The sequence below is a fragment of the Pyrus communis genome, chromosome 5 (genome assembly GCF_041283825.1).
Source record: "Pyrus communis isolate YQ-2024b chromosome 5, ASM4128382v1, whole genome shotgun sequence".
Lineage (NCBI taxonomy): Eukaryota > Viridiplantae > Streptophyta > Magnoliopsida > Rosales > Rosaceae > Pyrus > Pyrus communis.
Genome location: NC_142569.1, coordinates 1,685,968 through 1,700,302, shown reverse-complemented (window position 1 = coordinate 1,700,302; position 14,335 = coordinate 1,685,968). Strand labels below are relative to the sequence as shown.

Genomic DNA, 14,335 nt, shown 5'->3' with positions numbered 1-14,335 from the left:
CAAATCATTTGAACGTTTAATTTGACATCTTCAACGCTGCAATGGGCAAATTTAAGTACAATGTTGCCTATGATTTAATTCCCTTCGCCAAACCAGATGGTACAAGTGCTGGCACTTAGGATGATTTGGCGCATCAAGTATTTATCAGGGTATGTAGTACTAGAAACTAGTGCAGAGTTCACTTTTTTTTTTGGGAAACTAGGAATAACATTCCAAGGCCAGGAAGTCAAAAGGTACAAGCCTACAAAGAGGCAAACACCAAGGAAGGCAGAACGAAAACGACATTGATGAAAAGGGGTACAACCAGAAATGCATCAACCAAGTTGAGCGTCACCCCAAACACTGCCCCAACAAATCAATGACGACCAAGAAGACCATCATTGTTCAAAATGTGAACCAACGAAGATGGGGCCTGACGACCACCCAAACAGTATCACACATCTCCGAAAAAATAACCGACGCAAGAAAATCCGACACCATATTGGCTAATCTTCGGAAAATCAACATTTTCTTTGCTGCCACATACAACGACCTGTTTGCTCTAATTGTTGCGTCTGCTGCCACTACATCGAAATTCTGTCACAGATTATTAGTATTACAACTAATGATAAAATTGTGTAGAGTTCACTTTGTTTAACAATTTTATCATTAGTTGTAATATTAATAATCTGTGACATAATTTCGATGCAGTGGCAGCAGACTCGACAATTAGAGCAAACAGGTCGTTGTATGTGGCAACAAAGAAACTGTTGAAGTCGTCATCACCATCGCCGCACTGGTGAGCCAAACGGATGAACAGCTGTGGGATCCAAAAGAAGAAAAGGGCAAACAAAAGAACTCCCAACACAACACCTCCAACAAATACCAGAGATAAAGCCTTTAATTTGGACCAAAAATGCTGACTGGAATTTGACAAAAATGTCGCCTGGTATTTAAATCGTATATGGGTTTGTTTTCAATTCCACTATTAAAACTCATCTTGTCTGTTTTTAATATTTGGTGGTAATTTAGATGTTTAATTCTTCATGTAATCCTTGTGATCTCAAAAAGATATGAATATAGAAGTTTAAATAACGCATCAATATCGATGTCATCGAAATCACTAAAACAATGAAAAATATGAAGTCTTATCTCATGTGAAACTTCCAAAACATCGATTTCGTGTTCTATTCGTCAAAAACAATTTTTCTCAATTAACATGTTTGTAGTTTCATTGGTCAGGGTTTTGTTCAACAATGGAGGGTGGGAGGGTTTTGATAGTTGAGAAGATAAATAATACGATAAAAGTGATTTAGGATGTATTTAGAAATTTTTATTTATTTTTAAAACCTAATAAGGTCAAAATTATCATTGCATTGTGAAGTAAATAAGTCATTTAATATTAATTTTAATATGAGATGCAATTAACATTTTGTGAAGTCTCATATAAATTTTTTTTTGAAATTCCTTAATAATCTTAAATTTCTTTATCTAGCGTAAAGCTAAATTGAAATTCTCGGTTTTCGATAAATACGAAGGTAGCACGCTAATGACTTTTTTGTTAAATTATTATTAATACTAAATTGTTGGACCACATGCTAATGACTTAGGTTATAAAACATTTCTTCTTCTTTCAACGATGTCTTCATATGTGGACCCAAGAAATGATGTCCTCATATGTTATTACACTTCACACAATATACTGTAATTTTATGCTTATCTATACTCTTATTTTTTTTTAATGATTTTAATAGTCACCTCGCGGCGCTGAAGGCAAATTATATCACTTTAGTCTAAAGTAGGGGACGTGGCACTGTGCAATTTTGAGGTAGATTTCAGTTTATTTACAAAATTGCCACTCAGTCTCTCATTCCCTCCCTAAAGACCTCTTCGTTGCTTTCCCCAGTTAAAGACTGCGATTCGCCACTGAGCTCCGAGTTCAGGGCTCTGTCCCTCTACGGCGGTAGAAATGGAGTCTCCACCTCCTCGGCGATGGCCACGGAGGCTCAGCTATGTTCATCCTGTTTTTGGGAATGTGAGAAGATACATGGGTTTCTGTATTTTGATAAAGTGTTGAGGTCGAGCTATGTTCATTTTTTTTCTGAATTTCCTTGTAGTTTGATATCAATGGCGCCTTTTCCGCTGTTATGGTGATGAACTATTTATATGTGTTTGACTGCAGTGTGCACACGTGATGGCCATGGCTGTTCAGAAGGTCTTCCCGGATGCAAAAGTGACAATTGGTCCGTGGATAGAAAATGGGTTCTATTATGATTTTGATATGGAGCCTTTGACGGACAAAAGAGTTGAAGAGAATCAAGGAGGAGATGTCGTAAGTGCAATTTCTGTATAAGTTATCATGTTTGTATCAAAGTTTTGGAACCATGAAACAAGTGAAAACTATTCAGGAGCATTTCTTTTGTGATTTGTAGGATCACATCATTGGTAGAAACTTACCACTCATATGAGAAGAAGTTTCAAGAGATGAAGCTCACAAAAGAATAACCGCTCTCAACGAACCATACAAATTGGAAATTTTGGATAGTATTAAAGAAGATCCCATTACCATATATCATATTGGTAAGGGTTTCACTATTTTCAGGCTCAATATAGTATGGAAGGTGATGATTTAATGTGCAGGAACTGTGCGTAAATGATATTTTTATTAGCTACACAAGTGAAATGTACAGTGTTTGTGTCGAGTCTTAAGATGGAAATTTAAAGGAATAAAAAAGAGAGGGCGGGGGTGTGCTCAGGGAAAACAATGTTGTTGGTGCTCTTTAAATATGAGTTATTGATATACAGATTGAAAAGGAGATTAATTTGAAGGTGGGAGGAACCTTTTGGTCAAGCTAACCAAATTATACTTATGTTTATACATATGCATGCTTGTACTGGGATTTGATTGTGTTTTGAACTAGCATCCTGTCATATTAGACTGTCTTTACGTCATAATTCCTCATAGTATGCCGAATTCCTCATAGGTGATGAATGGTGGGACCTATGTGCGGGGCCCCATGTTGAAAAAATTGGAAATATTAACAGAAAAGCTGTCGAACTTGAGTCTATTGCTGGTGCCTACTGGAGAGGAGATGAAAAGAAACCAATGCTGCAGAGGATCTATGGCACTGCATGGGAGAGTGAAGATCAATTGAAGGCATATCTTCATTTCAAAGAGGAAGCTAAACGTCGAGATCACAGGCACCTTGGTCAAGTTCTTGACCTGTTTTCTAGACAGGTACTCAGAATTGCCCTGAATCTCTTTTTTCTGTTTACGCAGATTTATCAGTTAGCAATCCCATTATTTGTAGTTGTGAGGATTCTTGCATTGAACATTTTCGTTGTTGAATTTTCACAGAATGATGCTGGTGGGGGTTTAGTGTTCTGGCGTCCAAGGGGTGCTATTGTGAGGCATGTAATGGAAGATTTGTGGAAAAAGATCCACATAGAACGTGGTTACGATCTGCTGTATACTCCACATGTTGCAAAGGCGAACCTTTGGCAGATAAGTGGTCATCTGGATTACTACAAGGAGAATATGTATGATCAAATGAATGTTGAAGATGAACTTTATCGGCTTTCGACCAATGAACTGCCCCTATCTGTTGACTCTAAAAATTACAAAACCTACGTGGCTCGCAGGCCAAGTAACTAATAAGCTAACTACGTTATTCGGTTGAGTGCGGGGCGTGCCAACTCATCGGCCGAGCTCGGCCGAGGAGTAAAATTTGTTGATGTCGCGTTGAGTGCGTTGTTGATTTCTTTATCTTGCGATTGCAACTGAGGAATGAACACTCTCGGTCTCTGGGTTCTATAGTCTGAAGACAAGGCTACTAATTCTGTAGAGTTCACAAATCGTCGGGGCCCGATTCGGTCACTGTGATTATATTCGTAAGAGTATAAGCACGTCGAATCGAGATCAAACTGTATGGGCACAGGTACTCAAACGTGATGTTTGTCTTGATGGTAAAGGTAGTTCGGCCGTCGGAGTGCCGAACCCTGAAACTTACTTGCGAATATCCAATCATAAAATCACTCGGCGTCTAGTACGTCGAGCAACACAATTTGTAACACCTGACTACGCCGAGAAGGCTAGCAAGGTGACCTCTACCAATAAGGGTTCGACAAACCCTTCTCGGCCGAGACTTAGATAGGTAATCGGTCGGCTTCGAAGCAGTGCTGTTTATCCAAACTGAAGATGCTTCTCGGTCGGCTGATTCTGCGGCAGCAGTGCTGTGCTGTTTATCCAAACTGAAGGTGCTTGCCGGGTGCCTCCACAGTGCTGTTTATCCAAACTGAAGGTATGTCGGCAGGAAAGGAAAAGGAAAAAATCTCAAGGTGTTTAAGAGGTTTTGCGCAGGGCAATTGTATGCTGGATTGAAGGGGCTTTTCTGTTGCATGATTTCTTGTATTTATAGCACCCCATTCCTGGAGATCGATTTGCATTCTGATCTGGATTGGGAGTCCTTGTCCCGTTTTAACTCTAACTCGAACAAACCTACTCCCACTGGGATTCTGAATTTTCCTTCCTTTCGAGGCTTTATTCTTTGTTGGTCGGGAATCCTGGTCGCACCAGGACTCCCTCGACCTTTTCTATTTACCCGGATTACTTAGGATAGGATGTGACCGACCCTACCAACAGGCCCATGATTTATCATTCGGCCCATAGTATGAAATAACCTTGGGCCGAGCACATCCTGCTGCTCGGCCCAACAATATTATTTTGGGCCCAAACATTGCCCCCTCGCTTCTGAGGTCGCTGACTGTTAACTTTCGGTCGGGCCTCGGCCTTGAAGAAGCGGAAACGCCTATTGCTTTTCGGACTTTACTTCCCTTGATGACCATTACTTACGCACATTTATGAGACATGATTGCACTCTCCTTGTTACCCACAATGTACAGCCACGTGTCGATTCTCCGCCGCTCTTAAAAGCTTTCAATCATGGCCCTCGAAATCGTGCACCTACTGAAGCGTCTTATCCTCATTAATGCATTAAAACCGTCGCCGCACGCAATCGTGCGTCCTGGAATTTCGACCCCTCGATCCTATCTTCGCAGGTTCCCAATATATCCGAAATGATTGGGACTTTTTCCCGGTTAAATTTCCACCCAATTTAAACCAGTGCTTTTCGAATACCAAACGTTTGATCTTCATTCTGAAAAGCCTATAAATACCCAAACTTCTGTCATTCACATCTCACGCCTTCAGAAATTTCGAAGTCTCAATTTTATCATTCCTGTTCGTTCAAACCAAACCTCCTAGTTCTTCTTTCTGCAATATCTCCTTCTTCCAAACCATTTCCTTCATTCTCTACCAATGGCCTCCTTTATTTCGAAGCTCTCTGACGAGTGCAACAAGTGCAAGGATTTCATCGATTGGAGCGCAATCAAAACGCTACGCTTCGACAATGACATGGCCACTACTCATCAGATTCTGGGCCCACTCTTCAGAGATGCAGTGCCGTCGTGCATCACCAATCTTCTCAAGGAGCAGTGCTTAACACCCCTGCTTGAGGGGTTCGACTGGTCGAAATGGTGCTTGGCTTGGCCTCAAGGGGCTTGGCCCTCAACCACCACAGCGTGGGCCGCCTAGGTCGACCGAATGAGAGTATTCTTCGGCGAGGAGTGGAAGGCCCTTGGTATCTACGATGCCATCATGCTTTCGACCATGGAGATTGCCATGGACAAGGAGCTGCTTATAGCGGCCTTGACTTTATGGTGTTCGGCCACCAATACCATGCTCCTTCCTTTCGGCCCTCTCGGCCCCACAGTCATCGACATCTAGGCTATCCTTGGGACTTCTCCATCCGGCCTCCCAATTGATGCCGCTCTGTCTGGATGCCCCTCTCTTCTCGACCTGAAGGCGCTTTTCGACGAGCGGGCCGTCGAAACGCTCGGCCGAGGCGATCGGGAGCCTTCAAGAGAAGAAGTTCAGAAGCTTCATAAGATCTTCTTCAACTACAACACTCTTATCCTCCACTTCGCCAGCCGAGGCGAGGAAAGCCTCAGGAAGGGAGAACATGAAGCCTTCCTCTTCTACTGGTACAACAAATTTATTTGTTGTACCAGGTCGAACAAATGCTTGGTCGAGAATATGCCGGTGGCCCAGGCCCTGGCTAGTGGTCACTCTCTGGCGCTCAGCCCGGCTATACTTGCCAACCTCTTCCGCTGCTTGGCCGAGATAACCATCAACAAAATTGACCTGCACCAGAACGGACCCCTCTGGGTCTTCCAACTCTGGCTGCAGGTCTATTTTTCCACTTTTCGGCCCGAGGTCCCTACTTTCCAACGCTCGGCCGCCCTTGGCCCCCAACTGGCCTCCCGACCGGCTTCTCCTCACCGGACGAGTTCCTGGTGTGCCGGCGCCAGGAGTACCCTGCCTCGATCAGACTCCCGACGGCAGCGTGGGCCGAGACCGAGGATGCGGGTCTTCGTCAGTCCTGGGGGTCATTCGTACTGGCTCGCGACCTCCCTCTTGGTTGCGATGCCCACCGAGCCAGTTGGGAGGTCTACCATCCCCACTTTGTCGCCTGGCAGCTTGGCTACCTCCAAGGTTGCCCCGTACCCCTGCTCGCCTCTCGTTCCCTCCTCAGCCGATGACGTCTTTCTGGTTCTTCCGAGAGGGAATGCCGGACGACGGAGCAGGAGTTTCAGGATCGGTGCAAGAAATTTCGGCTTCGGCCGACCGTTCCTGAATCCTTGGGTACCGACACCTTTGGAGACTGGCGGGACGAGTACACCTGCGACTTTTTCGGCGCCTCAGTCGAAGACGTGGTGAGCAAAGTCTTCGGCGACCGGCCCAGACCAGCGCCCTCGGCCCAACCTAAGGAGTCGGCCCAAGGTATATTGTCGTTCCGCTCTTTTTTTTTTTTTTTTTTTTAAAAAAAAAAAAAAACTTGTCCCTGTGACTAATTACTTTGCTATTTCAGGGGGTCGCGTGTCGAGGAAGGTGGAAGTGGTCGCCGCAGTGGCGAGGGCGAAGAAGTTGGTTCCCACGAAGAGGACCATCGCCACCGAGCGGGCAGTCCCCGCCAAACGCCCCCATCGAGAGGCCGAGCCGGAGGATGATGCTCATCGTCCCTCTAAACGCGTCAAGAAATTGGCGAACAAGGGCGACCGGGAGATTCATGTTGTTCCTAGTGACACTACAGGGACAAATGCTCCTGCCGGCTCTCCTTCTGTACCGGCTGCCCCGACTTCTCCAAGCCCGATTCCTCCAGCCGTCTCCCTGCCTGAGACCACGGCCGATCCAGTCGTCGTATCAGCTTCAGCTTCGGAGCCGGTCGTGGCGCCTGCCGTGGGGGAATCGGCTGCACCTGTCGAGGCACCCTCCACTCAGCGACCGTCGGTCTTTCTGGAAGAGGTATAATTCCACTTCCATCCTTTATTTCTTTAGGTTTCTAGTCGTAACGAAAAATGTTTTTTGTTCAGGATGTCGAGAGCGAGAGCGACGAAGTCCCGTTAGCGCGCCGTCGTCGACCAGTCAACTCTCCTCCCGTCCATCCTCCTCCGGTCGTAGAGGCGACCGCTCGACCGTGTCCCCCTACGGCGGATCGCGGCAAGAGACCCATGGCCGATCTTGAGGCGACGGCAGAAACGCCGATCCATCCGCAGGATGAAGATCTTCCCATTCCTCCGCAGGAAGTCTCCTCGGCCTTTGTAAGTTGTTTCTTTTGCGTTGATTTTATCATGACACATGTTCTTAAAAGACTATTAAATGTCAGGTGCCCGAACGTTCATTTCACCGACAATTTTATGCGCCGATAGGCGTTGTCTATATTTCCTGGCCACCGTCGTGGCCATCAAATGTAGATGACCTCCATCGGCCGCGTGAATTGAGAAGCGGTCTAAGGCACTGGGCTCGGCCATTAAGTTCCCTGGGTTCGAGCAATGACCCAGAGGGCATGGCCGAAGTCTCCTCTCGGCAGGTCTAAAACAATCCCTTTTTGTTATGCACTATATCACGTCTTATTTTTCTTCACAAAGTTTTCCTTTTATGTGCAGCCATCGTGGGAAGTGGAGCTCGACGCTCTTCTTCAGAGCACAACTGGTGAGGCCGGCTCCTCTGCTGCTCCTGTCGAACCAGCGGGAGCCATGCCCGAGGCCGAAGCCTTCGTGAAGCTGCACGAAGTCCTGTCTCTCACTGCCTCCCAAGCTCTCCGATGCAAGGGTCTTGACTCCGTTGGGGAGTGTCTTAATGACCTCGCCAGCGGCGGTTACTTGAGCACGGAGAATATCTCCTTCCTTACCGACCTCTTGGAGCGGACTCGGCAACACTTCCACATTTTCGAACGAGCCCTACAAGCCGAGGACGACTTGAAGGCGGCCAAGGTCGTGCAAGAGGCTGGCCGAGTTGAGATGGAGGCAATCAGAGCCAAGAAAGCGAAGCTGACCGAGTTTGATCCCCAGATCTCTGACCTCCAGCGTCAAATTTCCGACCTTCAACGGCAAAGGTCTGCTGCCGCTTCTGAGCTTGAGAAGGACTTCGAGGCCAACAAGGCTCGGCTGACGGCCTTCGCTGCCGGCGCACGGCACATCCAGCAACTGCAGTTCAATAAAAAGACAAGGCAGGCTGAGATAATTTTGGGCGAAGCGAAGTGGTTGGAGCTAAAAGTTGCCCTCGAGACTTTCCTCCCCTCGACCCCTTAGGAATTTATCATTGTATTTGTTCTCTTATTATCAATACAATGGTCTTTTGCTATCAATACAATGGTTCTTATTTACACAATGGTTTTTCACTCTTGCATTTCCCATGTAATTGGATAGTACTTTTTAAAAAACTTTCCATTAATCGACAATTTGTGAACTGATCCCTCCCGATCTCTGAGATGATATGCCCCCTTGTCGAGGACTTTGTGAACGATGAATGGCCCTTCCCAATTCGGCGACCATTTACCGAATCGGGGGTCTTTAATCCCGACAGGCAACACAGTTTCCCAAACCAATTCTCCTTCGCCGAACGTTTTTTATCTTACACGCTGGTTATACGCTCGCTCGGCAATTTTCTTTTGTGCTATCAATAAGTTACTCGCGTCGATTCGATTTTCTTCTAAGTCTTCTAATTCTTGTCGCATCGCTTGACCATACTCGACATTGAACAAACTACTTTGCTCGACTACTCGTAATGAGCTTATACTCAACTCGACCGGTAACATAGCGTCGTGTCCATAAGTTAACGCGTAAGGAATGGTTCCAGTGGCCGACCGGGGTGAAGTTCGGTATGCCCATAATGCTTCATTTAACTTCAAATGCCATAACCCAGGTCTCTCTCTTACCATTTTTTCGAGGATGCCGATCAACACCTTATTACTTGCCTCGGCCTGTCCGTTTGCCTGAGGGTAGTACGGCGTAGATTGCTCAAGTCGGATATTCAAATTTGCCGCGTATTCCTTAAACCTATCGGCCATGAATATGGTGCCATTGTCAGTTATGATCGTTTCTGGTACGCCGAATCTGGTCACAATATTCTCCTCTACGAAATTTCATACCTCTTTGGCCGTTAAATCGGCGTATGATCTTGCCTCGACCCATTTAGTGAAATAGTCAGTTGCTACAATTATCCACGCGTGTTTCGCCGATCCCGACGATGGCGTGATTTTGCCAATTACGTCCATTGCCCATCCCCTGAACGACCATGGTTTAGTAACCGAGTGAAGTAATTCGGCCGGGGCTCTCTACACGGGTCCATGAATTTGGCATGGTACGCATCTTCGTGCATATTCGATGCAATCCTTCAATATATTGGGCCAAAAATAACCGTGTCGTCGAAGCAACCAGCGCATCTTTCGTCCAGACTGGTGTGCCCCACAAATTCCTTCATGTACCTCGGCCATTGCTTGGGCAGCCTCGTGTGGGCCGAGGCACAATAGTAGTAACCCGTCCTCACCTTTGCGGTATAATTCATTTTGGTACGACATGTAATTCGTGGCGAGGACCTTCGTTCTCCGGTCGTGTTTCCCGTTGGGGTTATCGAGGTACCGTAACATCGTCTTTCTCCAATCATCTGGTTCTACCTCGACGGCACATACTTCTACGGGGTCTCCTCGTTCTAGTAGGGATGGGAGCGACATTACCCTAGTGCGTATTACGTGTGCGCGCTGGAGAGTTTGCCGATTGATCAAGGCTGGGTACGATTGCAGACTTGTGGCTGCAATTCGGCCTAGCTTGCCCCCCATGAGTTGTGCTCCAGAGGCGATCTGGGCGAGTTCGTCTGCGTCTGTATTGTGGATTCGTGAAATATGTTCAAATGTGATCCGTTCGAATGACTCAGCCAGGTAGGTGGCGACCATGTGATAGGGCGCTAAAGTACAACTCATGCAACGAAAAATGTCGTTCAATTGGTTAATCACAAGTTCGGAGTCACCGAGGACGAGAACGTGGGAGGCCCGTAGATTGTGTAAAACGTGGAGGCCGATAATGAGGGCTTCATATTCGGCCTGATTATTTGTGCAGCTGAAATCCAACTTGAGAGAAAAATACCATCGGCAGTGGTCAGGCGACTGAATTGCAATACCGACACCCGCCAAGGTCGAAGTACTGGAACCATCAAAATGCATAGTCCAATGGTTGTCGCGTGTGGTGACTAAACCGATGTCGACATCGCCCCCTTCAAAACCATAAGGGGAAGGGTGTTGGGCCAAGAAGTCCGCGAGAGCTTGCCCCTTGACGGCCTTTTGGGGTACATACTGAAGGCTAAACTCGGATAAGGCGAGCGTCCATTTCCCGATTCGGCCTTTGACGATGGGCCGAGTGAGCATGTAACGAATTACGTCTGTTTGGACGATGACCTGCGTAACTGATGGGAGCATGTAATGCCGAAGCTTGGATGCGGCAAAAAACAAAGCTAAGCAAAGTTTTTCGACAGGTGAATAATTGAGCTCTGGTGAATTCAGGTTTCGGCTAAGATAAAAGATAGCTTGTTCACGCCCTCCATTGTTATCTTGCGCGAGGAGACAACCAATGGATTCGGCGGCTGCCGAAATGTATAATTTAAGGGGTTTGTTGCGACAGGGTGGGACCAGCACGGGTGGGGTGGAAAGGGCCACCTTGATTTGCGTAAATGCAGTTTAATGCTCTTCGCGCCATTCAAATTTGTCGGTATCCTTAAGTTTAAGGAGCGTAGAGAATGCCTTCATCTTACCGGCCGAATTGGCGATGAAGCGGCGGAGGAAGTTTATCTGCCCGAGTAACGACTGGAGCTGTTTCTTTGTTCTTGGAGGTGAGGCGCTAATGATGGCGCGGGCTTTATTTTCGTCGACCTCGATGCCGCGATGGTGCACCAAAAACCCTAGGAAATTACCGGCCGAAACACCAAAAGCACACTTGGCCGGGTTCATTTTGAGATTATTCTTGCGCATGCGAAAGAACGCTTACCGCAGATCATCCAGGTGCGTTTGGCGGCGTTTAGACTTTACCACCACGTCATCAATATAAACTTCGACGATGGTGCCGATTAAGTCGTGGAAGATCATATTCATGGCTCGTTGGTATGTGGCGCCAGCATTCTTAAGGCCGAATGGCATGACTACCTATTCGTAAGTACCAAGTGCCCCAGGGCAACGGAAAGCCGTCTTGTGGACGTCGGCTTCGGCGATGAAAATCTGGTTGTAACCCGCATGGCCGTCCATAAAAGATAGCAGTTCATGATTAGCTGCGGCATCAATTAACAAATCTGAGATTGGCATTGTATATTCGTCCTTGGGAGTAGCCAGATTTAGGTTACAAAAATCGATGCAAATGCGAAGGGCACCGTTTTTCTTCAACACTGGGACGATATTGGCCAACCATTCGACGTACCGAGCGGTCCTAATAAACCCAGCTTTTAGAAGCCGAACTAATTCTTCTTTAATGCCGAGTTGTCCCTCGGTCGAAAATCGGCGAGGGGGTTGTCGAAAAGGCTTACACCCGTCCTTGATGCGCAGCTCATGCTCTATCAGGTTTCGATCGAGGCCTGGCATTTCATGGTAGCTCGACGCGAAGCAATCTTTAAATTCCTGGAGTAACTTACGGAGTTTGACCTTCATGGACGGTGAGAGTAACGCGCTGATAAACAATGTTCGAGGATCATCGGCCGTGCCTACATTAACTTCTTCTAATGGGTCCTTGACCTGGGGCCGATGGTCTTCAAGCTCGGCCGGTGCAGCCTGAACTTTATCGAAAGAAAGAGCGGGGTCGTTATCCGCTTCGGCCAAAAATTCGATTAAATTGATGCCGGAATTTGGTTGCTTGGTAATGGCGTACCAATGGGCCAGCAGACGTTCCATTGTAGATGAAACCGCGGCCTGACGTCGTTCTTACTTGGTGTCATCAATCATCGGCATTGGTGACTAAATCTGTCAAGCCAAGTCTCGCTGAATCCTGTTGGACAGTCTCGATGCCGACCTCAATCACTTTCTGTACCGAAATTCTCGTCGGCCGCCCATCCTCTTTAAGGCCTTGGAGGGTGATGTAGCCGACATGATCATCGTAATAGCGAGCCTGAATCATGTTGGTTTCAAATGGTTGGTTATCGGCTGGGTGGACTACGATCGATTTGCCATCCCAAAAAATGAGGACTTGGTATAGTGATGAAGGAATGCAACTGGTTTGGTGGATCTAGTCGCGGCCAAGTAATGCGTTATAGTCGGTCTTGGAATCAATTATAAAGAATGCCGTCATGTGTTGACGACCGGCAATGCTAACTTCCAACGGGAGCACTCCTTTGGTCTGAGACTTGTCACCAACGAAGCTGCTCATAGTGATACCTGACGGAATGAGTTCATTATCAGAACGGCGTAAAGCCTTCATGACGGTCATCGGCATAATGTTGACTGTGGCTCCACAGTCGACAAACACTTTAGAGATGGAAAATCCTTCGATGTGAGCCGTGACGTACAACGGCTTCAGGTGTTGGAGATTAACCGAGGGGGAACGGGGAAATAGTTTGGCCAGAGCCGCCTTAAGGTTCTCCCCGTTTCGGGTTTCCCTGTCGTCGTCGTTTGCGACGAAATCTACTTGTGTTGCTTCCTCGGCAACCACGTCCCCGTCCAAGAAATTTGACTGGTGGGTACTTGGTTGGAATTCAGCTGGTAGGACATGGACCATACTGATCTCCATATGTTCGAGGACCGAGGGACCCATTGGATCGTGGTCGTCGGCTTCTGCAGAACTAACCATAGTAGCAGTCGGCGGAACATCCTCGATCGAACTTTTGAGTGCCTCGGTATAAACCGGCATCTGAGGCGTGTTGACCAAGTCGAGTCTGTTTTGGCTATTTTCCTCGACTATGTTTACTGTCGAAGATTTATATTGGTCCTTCGTTATACGAGCTCGTTCTTCATAGGCGATACGGGCGTTTCTCGTGTCTAGATATGTATCTAACCGTGCTATCCGTTTTTCTTCGTCGACCGTGAGGCCGAAGAGAGATACAGCTGAAAAAACTTCGAAATGATAGCGCAAATGCTGAAGGTCTTCGAATGAAAAGGGTAATTCGGCGGCGTCAATATCTGTGTAAGGATCGACCTCAAAACCAAGGACCCGAGCCTCCCGTATATGTTGGACCCTAGCTTTGATCGCTGGGTCGGAAGTTTTCTGAATAATTTGCTCGGCATCAGGGCAAGTTAGAGCTAGGTCGAGGGCTTCCTGACACGCCTTGGGTAGTTCGTACAAGTCATTGGCGGAATATTTCTTATGAAACTCTCGCATGTACTCCAGGGATTCACTGAGGAATGGAGGGTGTAAGTTGCGACGTATCTTAATAAACGGTTCGCGCGGTGGTAACGGAGAAAGTTTCCTTTCGGCCTCTTGTCTAAAGTGCTCGAGACGAGCTCTCGTCTCCCCAGGCCGGAGAAGGAGCTTGATGCGTTTCTCAGATTCTTCGATAGTGGTTTCGAAGCTGGGAGCCGCTACTTTCCTCCCTTCGACTAACTTGGTCATGATAGTCGGGGTTGACCGTTCACTAATGTTTTCCACGGCCTTTTTTGGTTGCCACTGGTTGGCAGGGCTGGCCTGCGCTTCTCGCCGTCGAGCCATGCAATCTATCCGTTGGCGGCGACGTTTTTGAGATTTAGATAGTGCCGTATATAAGCCAGTCGGAGAATTGTAACTGTACCAGCGTTGATCCAATGTCCTGGGTGGTTTGAAAGTTTTGCGATCGGTTGGTGAGCCCGAACTGTTGGTATTGCGCGAGTAATAATCTTCATTATAGAAAGGTACGTCGAAGTCAAGACGCCGCCTGACCGGGGCCTGGTCTGTCGGCCGTACTTGTGGGCCGAGTCTATCAAACACTTGGCGTCGTGGACCTTTACCAAGTCCCTTCGGTGATGTTGTTGGGGTCGTGGGGTGTGTTGAAAATGTCTTCTTCCCAGGTTCAACTGGT

General features: G+C 47.2%; 1 long non-coding RNA gene across 1 annotated transcript; it reads left to right on the top strand.

Moving 5' to 3' along the window:
• Window positions 1–2,337: 2,337 nt before the first annotated feature.
• LOC148696534 (uncharacterized) lies at window positions 2,338–3,563 on the top strand. The gene is made up of 3 exons (XR_015962213.1): window positions 2,338–2,559; window positions 2,964–3,217; window positions 3,338–3,563. It is a non-coding gene; the product is annotated as an uncharacterized LOC148696534 (long non-coding RNA).
• The last annotated feature ends 10,772 nt before the right edge of the window (window positions 3,564–14,335 follow it).